Genomic DNA, 24,884 nt, shown 5'->3' on the forward strand with positions numbered 1-24,884 from the left:
AAAAACTTATTTCTCAAAACTAGATTGGTAATGGAAAGGCAGAACCATGAAACCATAAAAAAAAATTCAACGAAATAAAAACATTGAAACGCGCTGTTATTCCCGCTCAAAGGCAATGGCAAAAATGTCGGAAAGCGTAAGAAAAACTCGCGAGAGAGACAACCAAAACGACTTTATGAAATTTTAATTAGATTCCATCAACACTCAGCACAGAGGGCTTTTTCCCATCGCCGGATTTTACTTTTTTTTGTCCCTGTTTCACTTTCTGCTGTCCTCACTTGGCTCCAGCCTTTCGGAAGGATCAAAGTAGAACCGTCACCGAGATGAAGTATGGAATCTCACCCCGTCACGAAGTTGGTCCTTGGAAGCTTGACGATGCAGAAGAAGGACTGACTAGCAAAAGCAACAGCATCATCATCAGCAGCGTGCTTCAACTTTGTACTTTACGCCACTCTCTGGAGCCACCATTCGGGTTCGGTTTTTTGGCACCATTCTCCGGGAGCTGCAACAGATTGCCGAGTTTCTCATGTTTGGTTGACCTAGTAGAATGTTCCAATGACTGTCGAAATGCAACTAGTTAGTTTTTCGGGAGGATTTTCAGTTTTTTGGTTTATTTTGCTTGGACCAGCTGTCTCCCCGTATCGCGCGGATCGAGGGAAGCGAGAGTTATTTTTGGGCAACCAACCACTTGGTTGGAGACACAGAGAGCAAAAAAAGTCAATTAGAGACTTTTGTGTTGTTGGTCCTGGACCAGGCTTCCGAAAAGTACTGGCGAACGACAGTATTCTTGCGAAAGTCGCACATGCACCTCGGTGAAAGCTTCCCGAATATTTCTTCCCCGACAGTTTTAAAAGGAGCGGTCGAGCGATGTTCAGCGAGGCCTCGTTTTACTCCATGCGAGAGTTTGTTCGTGGGTATGAAAATTTTTTAAGCTTCGTGACAGTTTTGGGAATATCTTCGTGACAGTTTTCAATGCGTTGAATTTCGCATGACAGTACTACTTACTCCGTCCGACTGTAGCCGAGATTCGCTCGGGCCGAGTTAATTTCGAACGAACATATGAATTTTCCTTTTGCTTGCTTGCTACTGCGGGTGGTGATCACCCCAATCACCCTCCCCTTCCCTTCTCGCCTAACCTGCACCGGCACCATACATCGCGTTGCGCGCCGATCGTATGCTGCTGCTCGGTGCGAATAGATGGCTATTCGAACCGAGCAGCAGCGCATACGATCGGGCATGGGTACGGAATGGGCACTACAGTCACCCGTGACAGTCCTGCAAAAACTGTCACGCCCTGCAGCCGACAGTTAGGATGAAATTATTTTCGAAACAGGAGGATGGGGGGATGAAAACCGAACTGTCGGTTGGGTTCGCTACAGCTTATAGCACAACACTTTCGGCAACGCATGCTTTGAGCAGATTGTTCAGATACAGCCTGGGTTCTCGCACGTGTGCGATGTAGCCGAAGCATTACGATTCGTTACCGACGGTACAGCAGCGAACCGAGTGGCAAGGAAAACCGAGACAGTTTGTTTGGCAAGAAAAAGGCTGTCATAGCAAAGCTGTACTTTTCGGAAGCCTGTCCTGGACTTTTCCGATTAAACGGGGAGGAAAGTTTAATGGATAGCAGGTCTTTGATGACAGTTGATCCTGTTTCGATTTGGGAAAATAGTATCATTGAGAATGAAGTCCATAGCCAAAGGCTTTGATTTTCAAAATAGAGTTATATTTTAGATTGAATTAAATAGCTGAACTTTAGAAGTTCATTTATTTTTAATTTTTGTTTTACAAATTTGTTAGTTTTATTTTAATTTGTAAACTGCTGACAATTTGAGCGACAAAACAAATTAAATTAAATAATAAATCTTTTTTTTTTCTTTATTATATACTTCAATCAACCAACCTTTCTACGAATCAAAAGAAATTTTTATGGGCTGCTTAACTACACTTATAAGTAGCTTTTTCTATAAAAAAAAGAATCTGAGGTTTAAAAATCTTCCTTTATTTTTTTCATTTTCATCGAAAACAGAATGCAGAAATCAGAGTTGAGGGAAGAAAGAAAAAATATTTATCATTCAATTGACTCTTTCTCAAAATTCATTTGTACTTAGAAGTGTTTTTTTGAAAATATTAACTTTTTATCATAAAAGAAAGAAGTTGCTCGATGTGTATTTTTTTAAAAATAAGTTAATAAAAATGACAAAAATGACAAAAATGACAAAAATGACAAAAATGACAAAAATGACAAAAATGACAAAAATGACAAAAATGACAAAAATGACAAAAATGACAAAAATGACAAAAATGACAAAAATGACAAAAATGACAAAAATGACAAAAATGACAAAAATGACAAAAATGACAAAAATGACAAAAATGACAAAAATGACAAAAATGACAAAAATGACAAAAATGACAAAAATGACAAAAATGACAAAAATGACAAAAATGACAAAAATGACAAAAATGACAAAAATGACAAAAATGACAAAAATGACAAAAATGACAAAAATGACAAAAATGACAAAAATGACAAAAATGACAAAAATGACAAAAATGACAAAAATGACAAAAATGACAAAAATGACAAAAATGACAAAAATGACAAAAATGACAAAAATGACAAAAATGACAAAAATGACAAAAATGACAAAAATGACAAAAATGACAAAATTGACAAAAATGACAAAAATGACAAAAATGACAAAAATGACAAAAATGACAAAAATGGCAAAAATGACAAAAATGACAAAAATGACAAAAATGACAAAAATGACAAAAATGACAAAAATGACAAAAATGACAAAAATGACAAAAATGACAAAAATGACAAAAATGACAAAAATGACAAAAATGACAAAAATGACAAAAATGACAAAAATGACAAAAATGACAAAAATGACAAAAATGACAAAAATGACAAAAATGACAAAAACGACAAAAACGACAAAAATGACAAAAATGACAAAAATGACAAAAATGACAAAAATGACAAAAATGACAAAAATGACAAAAATGACAAAAATGACAAAAATGACAAAAATGACAAAAATGACAAAAATGACAAAAATGACAAAAATGACAAAAATGACAAAAATGACAAAAATGACAAAAATGACAAAAATGACAAAAATGACAAAAATGACAAAAATGACAAAAATGACAAAAATGACAAAAATGACAAAAATGACAAAAATGACAAAAATGACAAAAATGACAAAAATGACAAAAATGACAAAAATGACAAAAATGACAAAAATGACAAAAATGACAAAAATGACAAAAATGACAAAAATGACAAAAATGACAAAAATGACAAAAATGACAAAAATGACAAAAATGACAAAAATGACAAAAATGACAAAAATGACAAAAATGACAAAAATGACAAAAATGACAAAAATGACAAAAATGACAAAAATGACAAAAATGACAAAAATGACAAAAATGACAAAAATGACAAAAATGACAAAAATGACAAAAATGACAAAAATGACAAAAATGACAAAAATGACAAAAATGACAAAAATGACAAAAATGACAAAAATGACAAAAATGACAAAAATGACAAAAATGACAAAAATGACAAAAATGACAAAAATGACAAAAATGACAAAAATGACAAAAATGACAAAAATGACAAAAATGACAAAAATGACAAAAATGACAAAAATGACAAAAATGACAAAAATGACAAAAATGACAAAAATGACAAAAATGACAAAAATGACAAAAATGACAAAAATGACAAAAATGACAAAAATGACAAAAATGACAAAAATGACAAAAATGACAAAAATGACAAAAATGACAAAAATGACAAAAATGACAAAAATGACAAAAATGACAAAAATGACAAAAATGACAAAAATGACAAAAATGACAAAAATGACAAAAATGACAAAAATGACAAAAATGACAAAAATGACAAAAATGACAAAAATGACAAAAATGACAAAAATGACAAAAATGACAAAAATGACAAAAATGACAAAAATGACAAAAATGACAAAAATGACAAAAATGACAAAAATGACAAAAATGACAAAAATGACAAAAATGACAAAAATGACAAAAATGACAAAAATGACAAAAATGACAAAAATGACAAAAATGACAAAAATGACAAAAATGACAAAAATGACGAAAATGACAAAAATGACAAAAATGACAAAAATGACAAAAATGACAAAAATGACAAAAATGACAAAAATGACAAAAATGACAAAAATGACAAAAATGACAAAAATGACAAAAATGACAAAAATGACAAAAATGACAAAAATGACAAAAATGACAAAAATGACAAAAATGACAAAAATGACAAAAATGACAAAAATGAAAAAAATGACAAAAATGACAAAAATGACAAAAATGACAAAAATGACAAAAATGACAAATATAACAAAAATGACAAAAATGACAAAAATGACAAAAATTACAAAAATGACAAAAATGACAAAAATGACAAAAATGACAAAAATGACAAAAATGACAAAAATGACAAAATGACAAAAATGACAAAAATGACAAAAATGACAAAAATGACAAAAATGACAAAAATGACAAAATGACAAAAATGACAAAAATGACAAAAATGACAAAAATGACAAAAATGACAAAAATGACAAAAATGACAAAAATGACAAAAATGACAAAAATGACAAAAATGACAAAAATGACAAAAATGACAAAAATGACAAAAATGACAAAAATGACAAAAATGACAAAAATGACAAAAATGACAAAAATGACAAAAATGACAAAAATGACAAAAATGACAAAAATGACAAAAATGACAAAAATGACAAAAATGACAAAAATGACAAAAATGACAAAAATGACAAAAATGACAAAAATGACAAAAATGACAAAAATGACAAAAATGACAAAAATGACAAAAATGACAAAAATGACAAAAATGACAAAAATGACAAAAATGACAAAAATGACAAAAATGACAAAAATGACAAAAATGACAAAAATGACAAAAATGACAAAAATGACAAAAATGACAAAAATGACAAAAATGACAAAAATGACAAAAATGACAAAAATGACAAAAATGACAAAAATGACAAAAATGACAAAAATGACAAAAATGACAAAAATGACAAAAATGACAAAAATGACAAAAATGACAAAAATGACAAAAATGACAAAAATGACAAAAATGACAAAAATGACAAAAATGACAAAAATGACAAAAATGACAAAAATGACAAAATTGACAAAAATGACAAAAATGACAAAAATGTCAAAATTGACAAAAATGACAAAATGACAAAAATGACAAAAATGACAAAAATGACAAAAATGACAAAAATGACAAAAATGACAAAAATGACAAAAATGACAAAAATGACAAAAATGACAAAAATGACAAAAATGACAAAAATGACAAAAATGACAAAAATGACAAAAATGACAAAATGACAAAAATGACAAAAATGACAAAAATGACAAAAATGACAAAAATGACAAAAATGACAAAAATGACTAAAATGACAAAAATGACAAAAATGACAAAAATGACAAAAATGACAAAAATGACAAAAATGACAAAAATGACAAAAATGACAAAAATGACAAAAATGACAAAAATGACAAAAATGACAAAAATGACAAAAATGACAAAAATGACAAAAATGACAAAAATGACAAAAATGACAAAAATGACAAAAATGACAAAAATGACAAAAATGACAAAAATGACAAAAATGACAAAAATGACAAAAATGACAAAAATGACAAAAATGACAAAAATGACAAAAATGACAAAAATGACAAAAATGACAAAAATGACAAAAATGACAAAAATGACAAAAATGACAAAAATGACAAAAATGACAAAAATGACAAAAATGACAAAAATGACAAAAATGACAAAAATGACAAAAATGACAAAAATGACAAAAATGACAAAAATGACAAAAATGACAAAAATGACAAAAATGACAAAAATGACAAAAATGACAAAAATGACAAAAATGACAAAAATGACAAAAATGACAAAAATGACAAAAATGACAAAAATGACAAAAATGACAAAAATGACAAAAATGACAAAAATGACAAAAATGACAAAAATGACAAAAATGACAAAAATGACAAAAATGACAAAAATGACAAAAATGACAAAAATGACAAAAATGACAAAAATGACAAAAATGACAAAAATGACAAAAATGACAAAAATGACAAAAATGACAAAAATGACAAAAATGACAAAAATGACAAAAATGACAAAAATGACAAAAATGACAAAAATGACAAAAATGACAAAAATGACAAAAATGACAAAAATGACAAAAATGACAAAAATGACAAAAATGACAAAAATGACAAAAATGACAAAAATGACAAAAATGACAAAAATGACAAAAATGACAAAAATGACAAAAATGACAAAAATGACAAAAATGACAAAAATGACAAAAATGACAAAAATGACAAAAATGACAAAAATGACAAAAATGACAAAAATGACAAAAATGACAAAAATGACAAAAATGACAAAAATGACAAAAATGACAAAAATGACAAAAATGACAAAAATGACAAAAATGACAAAAATGACAAAAATGACAAAAATGACAAAAATGACAAAAATGACAAAAATGACAAAAATGACAAAAATGACAAAAATGACAAAAATGACAAAAATGACAAAAATGACAAAAATGACAAAAATGACAAAAATGACAAAAATGACAAAAATGACAAAAATGACAAAAATGACAAAAATGACAAAAATGACAAAAATGACAAAAATGACAAAAATGACAAAAATGACAAAAATGACAAAAATGACAAAAATGACAAAAATGACAAAAATGACAAAAATGACAAAAATGACAAAAATGACAAAAATGACAAAAATGACAAAAATGACAAAAATGACAAAAATGACAAAAATGACAAAAATGACAAAAATGACAAAAATGACAAAAATGACAAAAATGACAAAAATGACAAAAATGACAAAAATGACAAAAATGACAAAAATGACAAAAATGACAAAAATGACAAAAATGACAAAAATGACAAAAATGACAAAAATGACAAAAATGACAAAAATGACAAAAATGACAAAAATGACGAAAATGACAAAAATGACAAAAATGACAAAAATGACAAAAATGACAAAAATGACAAAAATGACAAAAATGACAAAAATGACAAAAATGACAAAAATTACAAAAATGACAAAAATGACAAAAATGACAAAAATGACAAAAATGACAAAAATGACAAAAATTACAAAAACTAAATTTTTTGAGCAAATTTTGCGAAAAAAAAAATTATGAAAGGTTTTTTCGAAGCCTAAAATACGATTTAAAATGTGTCGATGAGTCTTGAGGAAAAAACTGTTTTTCAATTATTTTTTTTCTTGATTATTGTTGAATAAACTTTGGACTTCGCCCGGATATTGCCAGGATTTTTATCTCAAATTTTGAAATCAAATCCCCGTTTTTGCCAGGTTTTTATAAAAAGAAACTGCCTGGATTTGTCAGGCCCAGATATGTGCTAAAATAATCAAGCAACTTTAAGCTATGCTTAGCTATCCATAGCTCAATTTGTGAATGCATTAATATTCTCGAAATCGTTGTGGATAATAAGATGGGATTCAAGAAAAAATTCAAAAAAATCTGAAGATTCATCAGTTATAGGAATTTATCCACTCGAGGAATAAAATTTTGCCGATAGAAATTCTTATTTCAGAAAATAAAAGATTAGAAAAAGTTAAATTCTAAATTTTTTAAAAAAATTTCGAAAGACAGTATTTCAAGTATTTCTCTCAATACTGAAGAAAGTTAAAAATTTATTTCACTTCTATGAACAAAAAAAATTTTTTTTTGCTGAAGGCATACAATGCATTGCATTCTTTTAAAATGCAGTTTATTTGAAATCCATCACATTTTTTACGTAAATATTCTTGATTTTCTATTTATATTATTTGATAGAATAGATAGAATTTTAAGTGTTAAGGTACTCATCAGTTCCTGGAGAAAGTAGCTAGTTCTTCAAGCAGATTACCAGTTCGTGAGTAATTTCTTCCTCATCCTTACTTGATTAGTTCTTAAACAAATTTGTCAGTTGCTAAAGATACCGAAGGAGATCATAATTTTTTTAATTAATTTATTCCCTCAAAAACTCATCAGATTCTGTGGGAACTCAAAACTTTTTTTTTTAATATAATTTTTATTTAAAAAAAATAAATTTTTGCTCTTTCAACCTTATTCCTCCATGACACAAGCAAAAAATCTACAAAAAATTCATATCAGATTAACCGGGAAGCTAAGCTTATTTCTTCATCGAAAGCCTAAAGTTTAAACGAAAACGCAATTAGGCTCAGAAGGGTAACAAAACGGACACAAAATTTCTCCCGCCTCAACCCACCTGAATCATCAGGAGGGCGTAATGTTTGTACTTGTTTCTTCCATTTTTTTCTCTTCACCCTAACGATTTAGTGAATAGAAGCTTTCCAAAGGAGTGTGTGAGAAATGTCAGGGGCTGGGGGTGCCTTTGTGTTTTCGAGCGTGTTAATGCGATACTTCAGCTGAATGAGGCAACAGCAAAAATGTACTAGAGCTTCTACCTGACCACCACCCTACATCGTGATTTAATTACAGGCCTTTTACTTCACTGTTACATGTTACCGGTTTTTTTTTTGTTTTGTTTGACCCTCCCCTCAAGAGCAACTGAAAAACAGAAGTTGAATGTCGTGGGGTGGTCACTCCAAGCAGAACGCGCCATTTTTATGGAAGTTCCGTGTTTGATGTCCCCTGATGTGGGCAAAGTTGGTCGAAATTCTGCGCATTTGCGGGAACATTGACGGAGGTAATTATTCGCGTAATTGAAGCACTTGTTCGTTCCTCGGTACTCGAGAGAGGAACACGTGCCCGCTGCCAATAATGTTTTCCGAGAACTTGTGTATAAAATTTCATATTTGAAAATGACGAACCAAGTACATTATTGTAATTAGAGGAGTAATCACGGTGCTTTGCGATGGCATGGAGCACCTGTTGCACCTTTTTTCACACGGTTTGATTTGTGTAATAATCGTAAAATTTTATGAAAATGATACTATGTAAGAAAAATTTCCTTCAAACATCCTTGTAAAGAATACATTTTCGAAACAATATAATTACCATTATCGAGAGCATCGCTCCCCGGAACACAGGAGGAAGCTTAGAGCCATACGAGAGTCATTTAACTTTCATTAGGGCACAATTAAAACTATGCCTTTTACACCTTGCCTAGCTAAGGAAACTTTTCGAATTATTTTAACCCTTTTCCCCCAGCTTCAGTCTAACATGCTTTTTGTCACACTAGAAAGACCAGAGACAGAAACTTCCGGGCCTTCCGGAACGGCACCTTTCAGTTTCACCATTGAGTCACATCGGGTGGAACTCAGGGTTGGATCAAAGGGGCTTCAGAGAGGGAAACATTATATACTACATATAAACTTTATATAGGTACTACAATCTAAATGCTTCGAGCAGTAGAAAGCTACCCAAATGGTTAACTATTGATGCAAAAATTTCGAATGAGGGATTAAAATTTATTGCTTGAATATTTTAATTTGAGACCAGTTAATAAAAAACAGCACATTCGGAATATTTTTAACATTTTAGGCCACCTCAAATATTAAGTTTCAAGACAATTAAAAAACAATTTTAAAGACCCTCACTCATAAAACTTCCACTGGATTACCGCAAAAGTTAAATGCAGCACTGGTGGAACAACCTCAATTGTTGCATCCATTCATTGGATTAGTAAGCTTCTCCCATTCTCAATGATGACGACGACGACAACGATTCAGGCCCTTGACTAAAGTTGTCCCACAATAGTGTAAGTGAGGCCAAACCCGGGGAGACAGACGTCTAGGCGCAAAAGGAACCGGAAGAAGAAACCTAGAACAATGACGACACCATACGCGAAACGCATAAAGCTAATGGAACTTGAAGAACTTTCTAATTTGTTCGGCTTTGCCATTTGCCAAGAAAAAAGGGGACGATTATTGTCGTCCCTTCTTTCCGGAAAGTCATTTGCCGAATAAGTTGCTGGATCCTGATGAGGAAATAGTTTTCGAAGCAATTTCGGTAACCAATGGGATCCCCAGGTTTTTACTGAGAAATTTGTTTCTAGGTTCAGATGAATCACAAAGCTTTTTGTTGCAACTTTAAGGTAGGTGTTTCACCTTTGCCCATTTCTGGATGCATTCAACAGCTGCCATTTGGACTTACACCGAACACAAGTGGTAAAAGTCGTAATGCCACTTACTCTGATTACCATTTTATGGTTTCACGAAAGCTTCGCTCCAGTGAAAACAGAAAATAAAACCCAACTTAGCCAGTATAGTCTAACAACGAGTAGTTCCTCCAATGTGGCTTATTTGCTTTTGAGGGGAAGAAAACAACTCCGGGACGGGACCGAGATCGTATCGCAGTGTTCTGACCCACATTCTTGGTCCGGGAGTTGTTGCCAGTTTTCATGACATTTATTAAACACAAACCCACAAATGCCCACCCTACCTCGCCCAATTTCGAAGAACGAATTTTCCCGTGGCCTTTTCTTACTGTACGACAAACGAATGGAGCTGCGACACCCGGTAAGGCCACTTTGAGAGGTGGCTTTTCATTTATTGCCACGTAATTTTCACGTTCTGCCGCGCTTATTCGACTGCGTTGTTGTTGTTGCTTTGCCCTACACGGTTCGAAGAGTTTTGTGTGGTCAAACGAGGTTAGGTCCGGGTTTTTATTTGCTACTAGCTGACCCGATGTGCTTTGCTACACCTTCCGGAAATAAATGTAATTTGTAAAAATTTATTCAAATTTAGATTTTAGAGAGCATTTTTTTAAATAAAACCTGATCATACCTCAGAACCAACAACTTTCAAATGTGAGCTGCAGCTGCAGTTCTGAATTGCAATTCAAAGATGGTATATATTATTTACTGAAACTTGATCTCTGAACTCGTTTTTCAAGATCTGAAATTTGTACTCTGTACCCAAAAAAACCTTTTTAAATATGGTCCCTTCTTTGAAAAGCTCATTATCTTAAATTTACATGGGAGCTCTCCCATCTTTTTCAATTTTGTCCCCCACTGCTTGAAGAAGGTCGGCAAATTTAACCGGCTCGATACCCAAACAGCACTTATTATGGTAATGAAAAATATATTAAATTAGTTATGTATTAAATACAGTGCAAATTTCTTTTTTTCTAAATAAATTTACTACGGTAAACATATAAATATTTAAAAAATTTCTAAGTTTACATTTGTCCCGTATATTGGGGCAAGTGTCAATGCAAAGCTTATTTACCGATGCGTCAGAGTAATGGCTTTAAAATGAATTTAATTCGAATTCCTGTGTTTTGTTCTATCAAGTTTCACTGAAATATCTGCAGTATTCCTGCAATATAAATTTATGTTTGTTACTCCACTTTTAACGAATGCTGTTCAAAGGGAATGACCATCATTTACAAAGACATTTAAGAATTTTCAATATCTGCTGCAGTTTCAACATTCGGAATACCCTTTCTGGTCTTTCCAACATATTAAATCATTTTGAAGATGAATTTCTTAAAAGTTCGACGTTTGCCCTTGCCCCACCGTGTAAGTTGACAGAAGGGAATATTGTTTTTAACACTTTAAGGGTAAACTCAAAATTTCTCTTAAAAATTTTGCGTCCAGTTGAATATCAGTTCTTAAGTCTCGCTTTTCAAAAACGAAGCGGATCAAAAGTCTCTTCTATGCAGCCATGTAACACAAAAACACTTTTCATGTTAAGTACGTACTTGAATTGGTATGTAAGCAAAAAGTACGATGGCTCCCATTTTCATTACTAAATTCGTTTCAGTTGTGTATTTGCGCCGAAGTAACAATTTCTAGAAGAAAACATAATTTTTAATTTTTTTAACAGAAAAAGTTGAACAATTGAACATGTTCTAATGTTCCTTGAAAGAAAAGTCGAATGATACCTACATTAACACGAACTAAATATGGAAGTATTTTTTGCAAATCTTTCAATTGGTTTTGATTCGATTGATAAAATACCAATCCGTGTCACATCTAGGCGTCATTTATTACCACGTGCTGTGTAAAAATCAAATAAGCAAGAAAAAAACACATCTAGGTTGCATATCGCCCCACGTGTTTGAGAAACAGGCGCCTTATTGTTAAATTTTCCAGCAATCAATGAACAGGGTGCTTTGGTTACTATCCTCTTGCGACGACGTTTGCTCGCCCATATTCTTGGTTGAGAAATACGCGCCAAAATATTCCCACTGATCAGTATGCTATGCCTGGGTTGCTATCCTTTTACGACGTTGGCTCGCGACGCCTCGACCATAGAGACGAAAAACAAACCGCCCAAAGGGTGAAAAAATCTCGGAAAATGGATGTCATGACTTTTATTTGTTTCGAAAAACTACAAATTTTGTATGGTAGCTCTCCCTCCCTTAAGTCGGATGTAGTTTTGACTATTACAGAAACCATCCCCGGCCTCAAAAACCCTTAGATGCCAATTTTCACGATGATCGGTTCAATAGTTCCCGAGTCTATAGGGAACAGACAGACAGACAAACATTCATTTTTATATATATAGATGAACCTAGGTGTGGGAAAGAACGTGCAAACTCGCAATTCATTATCAATTATTGGCAAAAATTAAGCTGGTCAAAAGGAAACATCTAGCTTAAAAAATGTATAGCTTTTGGTTTTTTTTGCTTCATTATTTTCTTACATTAAAATGAGCCTGATTTGTTTTTAAGAATATGTATTTTTGCCACTCAAACCTGGCTCCTAGGACAAAATAAGCGTCGTAGCCAAACAGCACGGATCTAAGTCGTTCAAGTTTTTGACCAAGTTGGAATTCACGTGTCAGACTCGTAGTGCAAAAAACTATTTGGATTGAGTTCGAGAAATTAGATTGATTGTCATCATTTTTTTCATAACTCTTAAGGAGTTATTGGCCCACTTTGATGTCTTGCAGTTGCATCATGAATTGGGCTATACAATGGTATTTTTTGCAGAGTATTCGGTGATGTATACGGTACTTAAAACATCATTCATCAACACAGACAGACAGGCAAACATAAATGAATGTTTGCCTGTCTGTCTGTCTGTTCTCTACAGACTAAACAACTAACCCGATCATCGTCAAAGTTGGCATCTGAGGGTTTTTGTGGCCGAAGATGGACTCTATAATAGTTACAACCCTCTCTGACTTAAGGCAGGGGGGCTCCCATACAACATTTACATAAAATATGAAACAATTCATTCAGTTTATCAGTAATTTTCATCAATTTTTCCACACAAACGTATTTTGACATAATCAAATGATTCATTATGATTGTTCCGTTGCAGGAAACGGAAAGCTCAAAAGTTGATAGAAAATCTTGGTTAGAGTACTGGTAACTCTAACATCGACAACAGTCCAAAGTTCTAATAACTTCACTGACGTTGATAGGGATAACTTTCTTGGTACTTGGATTCACAAAATCACACTTTTGTATTTGGGAATACTTTATTTTCACTTAGGACCAAACTTGAGGATGCACTTGTACTCACTGAAGGTTGGAACAATACTCACTGGAAGGCGGAATAATACTCACTCAAATGCAGAATAATACTAACTCACAAATTACTCGACTCTGTATTTATATGCTAATGGAATCTTCTGGAAACGACGGAATTATACCAATAAATTATGTACGTATAGAATATTGTAGCTTCTTCTAAGGAATTATAATGGAACTTTCTAGAAACATCGGAAATACAATGATATAGGAATGGAATATTCTGGAACCTTCTATGGTAGAACATGCTAAATAGTAATAGAATATTCTGGAACTTTCTATAATGGAACATGCTAGTAACTGAACTTTCTGAACATAGAATCTTCTGGAGTATTCTTCAAGCGTATTGGTATACGCTGGAACAATGATGTTTTGATGTTATTTTTTGTCTGTTCCTTCAAGACTCGGAAAATGTGAAATTTGGTTTGTGAGAGTTTTTGGGGTCGGAGATGGTTTCTTAAATGCTTTCAAACCACTCCGATTTAAAAGAGAGGTAGGGGAGGGGCTCCCATATAAAATTAATAAAAATATGACACTATTCGAACGATTTTTTTAGACATGAAAGGCTCTCCCAAAAAACTTATTTTATGCTTAAATCAATTCAGTTCGACTTACCACAATCCTAAACAAATTCATAGATTCTAACTATCGATGAAAGCGAATTTAGCTCACCATTAAGGTTTAAGACCAATTATTCAAAGTTATGATTTAATATGAAAACTTTTAATAATAAAGTTTTTGTATTCGTTCATTATTGGGCAAAAATCATAACTAAAAATCAGTCACCTTAAACTTCGAGAAAACACGCTTTTAAACTAATGTGTTTGGCCCAGAAATCACGATGACAAAATATCGCAGATCCAGCATCACGAGGGAGACCACAAAAATCGAAAAAAAAACAGATGTACACAGCAAAAAAAGTAGTGTGATATTACATCAAATACCTGCACATAACTTGAGTCGCAAAAGGTACCTAATTTTACATTGTCTTGATGTACCCGGCTGTTTGGAGACAAAAAATATGTTTCGTACCGCTGATCCATATGGGCCAAATTTCCTAAAAAATGAAAAATAATGAAATTATTTTTCAAGCTGTGGGTTTGCTTATATTTTTGATTAATTTTGGTAGTACTTACAAGCCAAACAAATACAGCTGAGGTCCGTAATCCGTTTCTTAATTTTTGAAATGAAATCAAATTTGAACGTCAACAAAGGAAAACATTGACTACTTGATGCGATATCACATAGACGGTTGTGATATTACACTTCACGACGTATTCGAGTTGTCTACATCATTTAGATGTATTATTGCAACAGAAATCCGTAATCCCCAGAAATTACATCGTCCATCGTTACATTTTTTTTTGCTGTGTAAGTTTCATTACAATAGTGTTCGGATAAGAAAAGAATCTTCAAAGTAGCCTTTCGCTAGTGTAGCAACTTGAAGCTAAAATAGTTCATATTTTAATAATTTTGAGTCCTATTCAATTGCTAGCTGAAAACATACGATTAGTTTTCTTCTAAAGTCAGCTTCATTTAATATTGGAACAAATTCTTTTGCTCATTGTGGCGCTCCTAGTGGACGGATTTGGAAACTTTTTTCACCCACGTGTCGGGAAATTCATTACCTTTCACCATGTATTTATGTCATAACACCAAACGATAGCATTTTGTAAACAACCGCCATGGAAGCCGAACGGAGAGATCAAATTGTGCGCAGTTTTCTTTAAAATCCATTGTTGTTGGCATCGAAGCTAGCTAAACAGCTTAAAATGCCCAGAAATACCGTATGGCGTGTTATCAAGCAGTACAAGGAAACATTGACGACGGCTCGGAAGCCGCATTCGAAGCGTCGGAGTGGAACTGTCGACCGGAAACTGCGTGGGAAAGTCATCAAGGCCGTCAAGAGGAATCCCAATCTTTCAGACCGCGATTTGGCCAATAAGTTCTAGGCCGCTCACAGTACGGTGCGACGAATTCGTCTCCGGGAAGGAATAAGGTCATTCCGAGCCAGCAAACAGCCAAATCGGACGCTGAATCAGAACAATGTGGCCAGAATCCGTGCTCGAAAGCTGTACGACCAAGTGCTGACCAAGTTCAACGGATGTATTCTGATGGACGATGAGACCTACGTGAAGGCGGACTTTGGGCAAATCCCAGGTCAAAAATTTTATTTGGCGACGGCTCGGGGGGATGTAGGGGAGAACTGTACAAAACGCACCAGTTAAGCATAAACGCAATTTACAGCGCTAATAAATGGTTTTTAAGAACATCGAACATGTAAAGCGCTCAAGGCAACTGTATACCATATGCTTACTAGGTAATTTATACTAACATTATCGATTTTCATGTAGTTTTTATGAAAAATCGCAACTGCTCATAGTTTAAAGTGGACAATGGTTGCATTATTTTGATTGAAGCAACGAATCATAGGTCCCCCGTTATGTTCGGGGATCTTGAGACGTGCCTCGAGTCTTGCGAACAACATGGGCAACCAGCGACTCATTACAGCTACCAAAACATCTTGACCGTTTTCCACTATGAACAAATCTGAGCTGCAGCAACTAATAAGTATTTGTTATATTTAGTTGGCTTAGAAAGATTTAATGTGATAAAATCGAAGCAAACTATAATTTTCAAGAATGAAAAAGCAACAATGATGTAACAAAACTTCACTTGTAGCTTTCAGAATGTGATTATTACTTTGGAAGTTATCGTGAATTGTTGGATCAATTTTGACAGATTTGCAAAGTAGGATATATTAAAAAATATAATAATCTTGAAAACACTTAAGCTTATTCAAACTCCGAAGTAGTTTCTCCGTTTGAATAACTGCACCGATTCACAGGTCTCCTTCTGTTCGAAAAATATGAGGCGTTTCTTGTTGCAGCAATCCAAATTGTGCATCCGAAACTTATTTGGCGTGACGAATGACTCGGAAAATTTCACTACGTCTTGCAGGTTGCATTTGGCAATTTATTCAAGAAACGTCGGATGATATTTAGTAGCTTTTTTGGACTGGGTTTTCTTGTCTCAAGCGCTTTCTGGAGCTAGAACGACAAAGTGCTATTACTCAACCTGCAGAATAAGCCAAAATATTCTCTGACGGTGTCATTATAATTTAACGGTATCAAGCTACAAAGAGGCCTATTCTGTAAGTTCAGTCCAGTTCCTTGAAGTGACACAGTTACTTCAGTGACGACAAAATATTTCAATACTATGGAGCAAGTGACTCAGTTGACCCAAATAAAATAACAGAACACCAAAACGAGCCACACTCGACTAAAGTTTAAGAATAAACCTGTTTGTAGCCGTAAATGCACCTTATGGTGATACCGCCAGGGAAATTTGGTTCTATTCTGCGAGTTAAGTAATTTCACTTCGGATAAATTTTTTTGAAAAAAAATTAACTTTTACTTACGAAGCCAAAAAAACATTTATTTCATTTCACATATATAGTTCAACTTTTAGGTCAATAATCATTTCTGTACCAACACGTGAAAAGGATCTATCTCCAAAAGTAAACAAAAACCATTTTCAGTACCTCGCGATAGGCCAACACTTGCACTACTTAACGGTAAAACCCTTTTGAGAAAATAATATTCCGTTACATTAAAAACTCAATTTGAGTAAAGGATCTATAAACATTCTTAAACCAGAACTGCCATTACATGGATATACACCCTTTACTCCGAAACCATTTTTCGCTACTAATCCGCCAACAAACTCAAAAAAATCAATTTAACTCTTTATTCAACATAAAAACATAGTTACAAATGAATGCGAGCTTGTAACTTAAGCTAAAATTAAGAAAATAGCAAAGGGTGTATGAACAGGTTAGACAAAATGTTACGTGAAGTAGGTTCTATCTACGATAGCGCGTTATTTTTTCATGAAAATTTATATTCCTCTATTCCAACATATAGAGGATGCTTCTAAAAATCGTTTGTCTTTCATAAAAATAAAAAATTTCAAGTTATTTTTAATTAGCGATTTGAAATAGGTTGTATTTTTTTAAAACGCGTTTTTCTCAATACGCCATCATGGATATAGATCCTTCTTGTGTGTTGGTAAATATTTGACACTTTATTCAAAATAAAAACATAGTTGCAAATGAACGCGAGCTTAAAACTAAAGCTAGAAATGAGAAAATAGCAAAGGGTGAATAAACAAAGGAGATAAAATATTACGTGAGCTAGGTTCTATCCACGATAGCGCGTTGTTTTTTCATGAAAATTGATATTCCTCTATTCCAACATATACAGGATGCTCCTAAAAATCGTTAAGCTATCAAAAAAACAAAAATTCCAAGTAATTTTTAATTAGCGATTTAAAAAAAGTTGTATTTTTTGCAAACGCGTTTTTCTCGATTCGCCTTATATGGAGATAGATTCTTTTCACGTGTTTGTACAGATTTCATATTTCACTCACATTTATTTTAGGTTCAAATCAAAAACAAGTGCTGCAGGTAGTAAAATCAGATCCAATGCAGGTTTCATGAAACCAAATATCGCATCGAAGGCACTTCTTCCATCCGGATCCATTAACAGATGAGCTGAACAAAGTTCCGCAATGCACACACAGAACATCACTCAGAATGTCAGATTTTGAATTCTTGCGATTTCTTTTTTTTATATTGTTGATGGTTTGTGTAGCACTTGCAGTTTTCAATTGGTTTCGATAATCAACTGATGTCAGCTCTTCTGCACAGGCCTTCCTCTTTGAAGCACGTTTACCGGGATTCTTCGCTTTCTTCAATCTGGCAGTCGATCCAGCCGAAACTGAGTTTTTCGTTACACCAGCTACATCGCATGACAGTGAATCGTTATGTAGGTCTGTTCATAAGAAAAATGTATATTAAAATAAGTAAAACAAATAACAAAAGACTTATTATTACCTGATACGGTTGCCAGCGTTGATTCATCACTCACAATTAGCTCAGTTACTTCTCCGTTTTCACCAACTTGAAAATACAAATTGGGATCCAGTTCAAGAATTTCCTCGAAAGTCAATGAGCCTACTGTGTCGCTACCAACAATCTCTGTGATAATGGAAGTTTCATCTTCGGTAGAGCTTAGTGTCAAAATTTGCTGATTTTCACCGCTACTATTTACCTCAATAATAATTTGATCTTGATCAAAAATAAATATTTCATCAGCCATCGAAATTCCAGTTGCTTGGAAAGAAGAGCAGTCAATGTTAGCTGATTCAGACAGTTGCAGTTCGTCATAGTTAATAGTAGTTGCTGTAGTTTGCAGTGGCTCATCAGAGTCGAAAAAGACTTTTTTAACCTGCAGTGGTTCATATGAAGACTCAGCAATTTCATTTAATGCATTTACTATCTGTTTGTCTCCTCGGGATAATTCAATTGAAGGCTGTTCTGTATCGGCACAATTATCCGATTTGAAGACTACGCAATCGATCTCGTCCTGTTCTTCAACTCCATCCAGTAGACCTTTACCAGCAACGGAATCGTCATCCGAAAAAATGTTTTCATCATATGGACAAATGCCGGTAGCACGAAATCCACTTACAGCATTTTTCACTGTGGCTGCACAACGGATCGCTTCCTTAACCAGACCTGGAACATTCTGCACGTTAACTGCTTTTCCTGGATTTTGCTTAAGGAAGGTGTCCATTGCTCTGGAATAAATTTTTTTCAATGGACCCATCACAGCTACATCTAATGGTTGAAGCTTGTGTGAAGTGTGCGGTGGTATTCAAATAATTTTAACATGAGTCTCATTGGCTCGTTCAAGAAAACTTAAGTTCTTAGTGTGACTTGTGTGCCCATCTAAGATTAATAACACTGGTCGCTCGGCTGTTGGTTTAACAAAATCTAAAAAGTGTTCAAACCACAAACTACAAGTGTTGCTGTTGCTCCACCCACTAGGATGACACATGAATAAAGAACGTTCAGGAGCTCCAACTTTCAAGGTATCGTTCATTCTTGCTCGAGGAAATACAAATGCAGGGGGAACAAAGGTGCCGGACGCGGACATAGCCATTATTACGGTTGTGTTCGTGCCCCTTTCACCAGATGAGACTCCGGATACCTGACGCTGTCCTTTTTTAGCGAATACTTTTTGTGATCTATTTTGAACCTAAAAGTGCAAATAATGTTATTTTTTAAATTTTTTTGTAAAACACTAAGCTTACCGTACTAAATCCAGTTTCGTCAACATTCCATATTTGTTCCGGGGAATAATTATGTTCAGAGAAGATTTTTCGAAGCAACTGGTAGAATGAATTCACTGCTTTTTTATTGAAGCCTTTTATACGCGCTAAAGATGTATTTTCGGCCTTCCGCAACTTAAGTTCCGGGTGTCTTTTGAGGAATGATCGTAGCCAATCCGATCCTGCTAGCTCTTTCCCTCGATTAAACGGGTGATCAAGACCGAGTTTTCCTGCTTTTTCGAAGGCTATTCTTCGGATGTCCTTATGTGTTAGTCCATACCCACTGTTCGCCATTTGAATGGTGTGATCCACTAATTCCAGTTCCTGTTGTTGTGTAAATACTGATTTAAACCGACCCATCCGACAGATCTCAAACTTTCCGTTTTCAGCTTGCCTTTTTTGATAGCGCAGCAAAGTCCTTTTCGGTACGGCGTAAAGCTTGGATGCAGCAGATATGGATACGCCCAATCTAATCGCCTTAATAGCCGCTTTCAAACTGGATTTCGTCCAGGATTGCCGCGTTGTTTTTCGAACGTAGTTTCGTCCCATTTTTTAAAATTAAACTTCACTTCTAGAATGTAAACAAACAAACCACTGCGAATAGCAGTACGAAATCACAGTGGGAAAAAGCATTCAAAAAACATGTTTTATATTCTACTCAAAATAATACAATAAAAGCAAATATACGATACGATTTTGATGAACGATAACTGATATTAATTCTCCAATTAATTTTGATAAATCGCAATGTCCAGGCAATAATTCTATGAAAAATTCACTTCGATTGGAGAATAGTTTGAATTTTGTCCATCATAAAATTTGCAAAACTCACTATGTAAGTTTCATTGTTTTTGTCATCTGCAGCAGGGATGCCAAGTGTTCGTTTTTTTTCAAATTCAAAAATCTCTGCTTATAATTCCAACTTTGGGGGGAAAACTAGTTGTTGTTTTTACATTTTAAGAATAACGTATCATGTAGGTTGGTGTTCATTTCATGATTTTTTTTTAATAAAAGTATACTTAAAAGATTATTTCGTTGTGATCATTGTAGATTTGCGAATGTTAACATGAACTGATGATTAATGATAATTGTGTTGAAAATTATATCAAAAAAGAGTTCTTCGAGTAAATTTTGTTTCAAAGTAGCATTAGTAAAATCTTTTTCTTAGCTTTGTTTTGTACAATTACACCTGCAAAAAAAGCTATAACAGAGAAATATTTGCATCTGGCATCCCAGCATTCGCGTTTTGTTATGGTTTTCATGCCTTGACTAAATTATGAAAAAGGTAAAAGCAGTAAATAGTAATTGTTTGAAGTTGTAATGAATTCTACAAATAATCATCTTATGGGATTTTTACTCCATTGAAATTCAATATTTTTTCAATTGGGACGTGCAAATTATCATGACTTGCGAAAATAAGGCCTGTTTTTTTTTTATTAAATGATGAGAATAATGAATACGTCCTTTTATTTATTAGTCATCAATTTTTAGAAGAGTTTCATAGTGCATTTTACCCCAAATGATTCTTTTATTATTTTTAGTATTTTTGGAGAAAATAAGCCAAGTTAATGTATTTTTTCGTAATCATTAGGTAGTCCATAAATGTAAACATTCAAGGAACTGCCATTTTCCTTCAATGTATAAATAAGTTTTTTTACAGGACCTTGCATAGGAAGCGATAATATTTACATGGTTAACCCAGCTCCATACAGTTTTTCAATATCTTCAAATTTACGTCTATATGGTGCTCGTTTTTACTTAAAAAACTGAAAAGCCGGTTTTTTTAAACAATAAGAGCGAAGAAATACATAATGTGAAGTCATAGTAGCGTGTATTTAAGCAATTTAGTTGCGTAGGTCATCTTACCTCGCTGGTGCGTTCTGTACAATTCTCTCCTACCTGCAAAATTTAAGTTCGTGTTTGCGGATAAATTCGCCCGCAAGTACATGATTTGGCAGGGGATATGCAGTTGTGGACAGAAAACCAAAGTCTTTCTCACTGACAAGACAATGACATCAGAAGTCTACAAAAAAGAGTGCCTACAGAAACGGATTCTGCCGTTTATTCGTGCCCACGACCGTCCAGTAATGTTTTGGCCGGACCTCGCAAGCTGCCATTACAGCAAAACGGTTATGGAATGGTACGCAACGAACGGGGTCAGCGTAATACCGAAGGACCTCAACCCCCCAAACTGCCCCCAGTTCCGGCCGATAGAGAAATACTGGGCAATCACGAAGCGGAGGCTTAAGGCAAAGGGAAAACTTGTTAGGAACATGACTCAAATGAAGAACTGGTGGAATCAAATCGCCAAAACGGTGGACGAAAAGGGTGTGCGCCGCCTAATGTGCCGTATTACGGGAAAAGTACGAGAATTTCTTCGAAACAGCAATGAATAATTTTTTTAATTTTTTTTTTATGAAAGAGTAAAGAAAATGCTACATTTGTATGAAAAACAAATTATGAATTCGTTAATAAATGACTGAACTACACGCAATTGTTTGTGTTCCAATATTAAATGAAGCAGACTTTACTCGGGCTCTCACACTTGCTCGCGCTTGTTCGGATCGGCGAATGACTATAGCTTTTTAATTTCAGTCCGGAACCTTAGTTTTAGGATCATCATTGTTAGGATAACTATTTTAGAATATAAATTAACTATTTACGAGTTACAAAACAGTTGTTTGATTATTATTAAAGCTGATTTAGATCGTCCTGAAACTGGTTTGTAGGTTAATTTCCTGGTACGTGACCTGTGTGTTTTTAATTAAATTTAGCAAACAATTTCATCTGCGGATTTGTTCTGTACTCACTGTTTAACCTTTTAGAGGTTTAAATAACTCCTGACCAGTCACTTCCGTACTACTAGTATTAAGAAATATCCGTACTATTAGGATTAGGAAATAATTTTTAATTTTAATATTCCGTACTTCACACGCTACAAATTTCCAACTATCTCCTGCCTGTTTTTGTTTATGTTTTCGCCCATTCGTGATGGCCTATCTCGCGCGCATATTCTGATAAGGACTGCCGAGTCGCGCAGTTGATACACGCTCAACAGTTTCCCACCCGTAAACCTGGTCCGGATCCTCTGTCTGGAGCCCCGGATCAGCGCTACCACCAGTCTCAAAAGTTCCATGATGTACGGCACTCTCCGGACCCACCGTCTGGACTCTGTCAGCAATACCTAGTACAGCCAGATTCGCCGTTCCACGTCGAAAAACACCACCAGTAGTGGGTATCAAAGCTTGACTCTTCCGTCACCAGAAACGATCGGCTCCTCGATGATTCCTCAACCCATGCTTTGCGTCGACTGCCTTCGACCACGTATACGAGATCCCCTTTCTTGAGAGGATTTGTTTCGGAGAACCACTTGGACCGATGGTTGACTGTCGTTGTGTTGTTGCACGTACTCTCTAATCCATCGCTTCGATAATTCGTCGGACAGCTGCTGCGATCTCTTGTGAGCATCCCGAAGTGCTTCTGCAGGATGCGTAGGTTTAATGACTTCATGCGGCTCTTTGGGAGCGGAACCTCGCAGGAAGACATTTGGACAAAGTGCACCCATCACTTCGTCCATGGTTACAAGAGTCAGGGGCCGGCTGTTGATCATGACCTCAGTTTCAGCAAGCGTAGTCAAGAGGATTTCGTCGTTCAAACGACGCTCGTCGTCTGAAGCGGTCATGACTTGCTTCACCGAGCGCACCATCCTTTCCCACGCCCCTCCCATGTGGGATATTCCAGGTGGGATGAAGTGCCAACTCGTGATAGCAGTCGTAAATTCATCAGCACAAACATCACCAATTTCTCGTACTCGTTGGATAATCTCCTTTTTCGCACCTCGAAAGTTCGTCCCGTTGTCCGAGAAGTATTCGGAGGCTGGACCTCGGCGGCTGATAAAACGGCGGATTGCCATGATGCATGATTGCGACGACGACTCTAACAGCACCCAGGTAATCAATGCCCACGAAGTTAAATGCACGTTCAAAAGTAGTCAATCTTTGTACAAGAAGTGCAGCCATTCGAGGATTCTTCGGCAGACATTTTCGGACCTTACACCACACACAGCTTCTTTCGGTTTATCTTATCAAATTGGTAAGACCGCTAATAACAAAACGTTGGCTACACGACCACTTGACCAACCTCATGCTGGTGGCGGAACTCGTCGATAAGCTGCTACCCTATTATCAATTGGATTGGGCACGCATCAAGAGAGGCAGGACTGATCTTCGTATGTTTACCGATTTCATGGAAGGAATCGTATCGGAAGTTTCTGAGGTGGCTGACTTCAACTGGAAGCAGAACACTGTGGTTGCGGAAGGACGGCGATTGTACAGAAGGAAGGAGCGCGTGAATGCACACGACACTTAAGTGTTTCCGGTCGTGCAGAATACGATGTCGGCGAGATCGAGAAAACCCTGCCCGATGTGCAATCGCACAGTCCACAAATTAAGGTTCTTTGACGATTGTGCCCCAAGTAACACCGATAGTTTTATTGGACTCCTCAAGTCCCTTTTAAAACCAAAACTTCATCTAGTAGCCTGCTATAAAAAAATAAATGTTACTTGGGGCGTCAACTTCGTTACCGGATCCTCAAAAGTTGGTTGATAGACTCAAGCTGTGCTACATTTGTCTGTGTGAACATGGGAGGATGAAGTGCACCTTCAAAGTACGGTGCGAGATACGGAGCTGCAAAGGCAATCACCACACGCTGCTGCACAGGAACGCGGAAGTTGTTAACGTTACCGTGGCGGAGTACAACCCACATGATAATATCGCAATCTTCCGAATGATACCGATTACTTTGCATCATGGAGGAAAGGCGGTGTAGAACTCCTATTTGCTGGTCCATGGAAAATCTCCGGTTACTATTTTACTCAACCTGAAGTCTTGGCGGATGTTCATCAGCTTGCTGTCGAAACACTCACTCCTGAAACTGCGTGGTTTTTTCCGAGTGAGTGAGATAGAGAAGAGAGGGAAAGAGATCACCGTTTCTGTCAAATTGTCGAGAAGTAAGCGAATAGGGAGGCCCCAGTGCAATATATATAATACACGACAAATCAATCCCTTACAGGCGGTTCAAGGCGTTCCTGGACGAGGGGGCTTCAGCAACACTTGTTCAGG

The 24,884-nt window shown here is 34.9% G+C and overlaps 1 protein-coding gene across 9 annotated transcripts in view; it reads right to left on the reverse strand.

Annotated features, from left to right (window-relative positions):
* The window catches only part of LOC129742447 (uncharacterized), a 584,572-nt gene that overhangs the window by 204,591 nt on the left and 355,097 nt on the right, over positions 1-24,884 (reverse strand). The gene's annotated exons all lie outside the window — the stretch shown is intronic.

This window comes from Uranotaenia lowii, chromosome 1, assembly GCF_029784155.1.
Source record: "Uranotaenia lowii strain MFRU-FL chromosome 1, ASM2978415v1, whole genome shotgun sequence".
NCBI lineage: Eukaryota > Metazoa > Arthropoda > Insecta > Diptera > Culicidae > Uranotaenia > Uranotaenia lowii.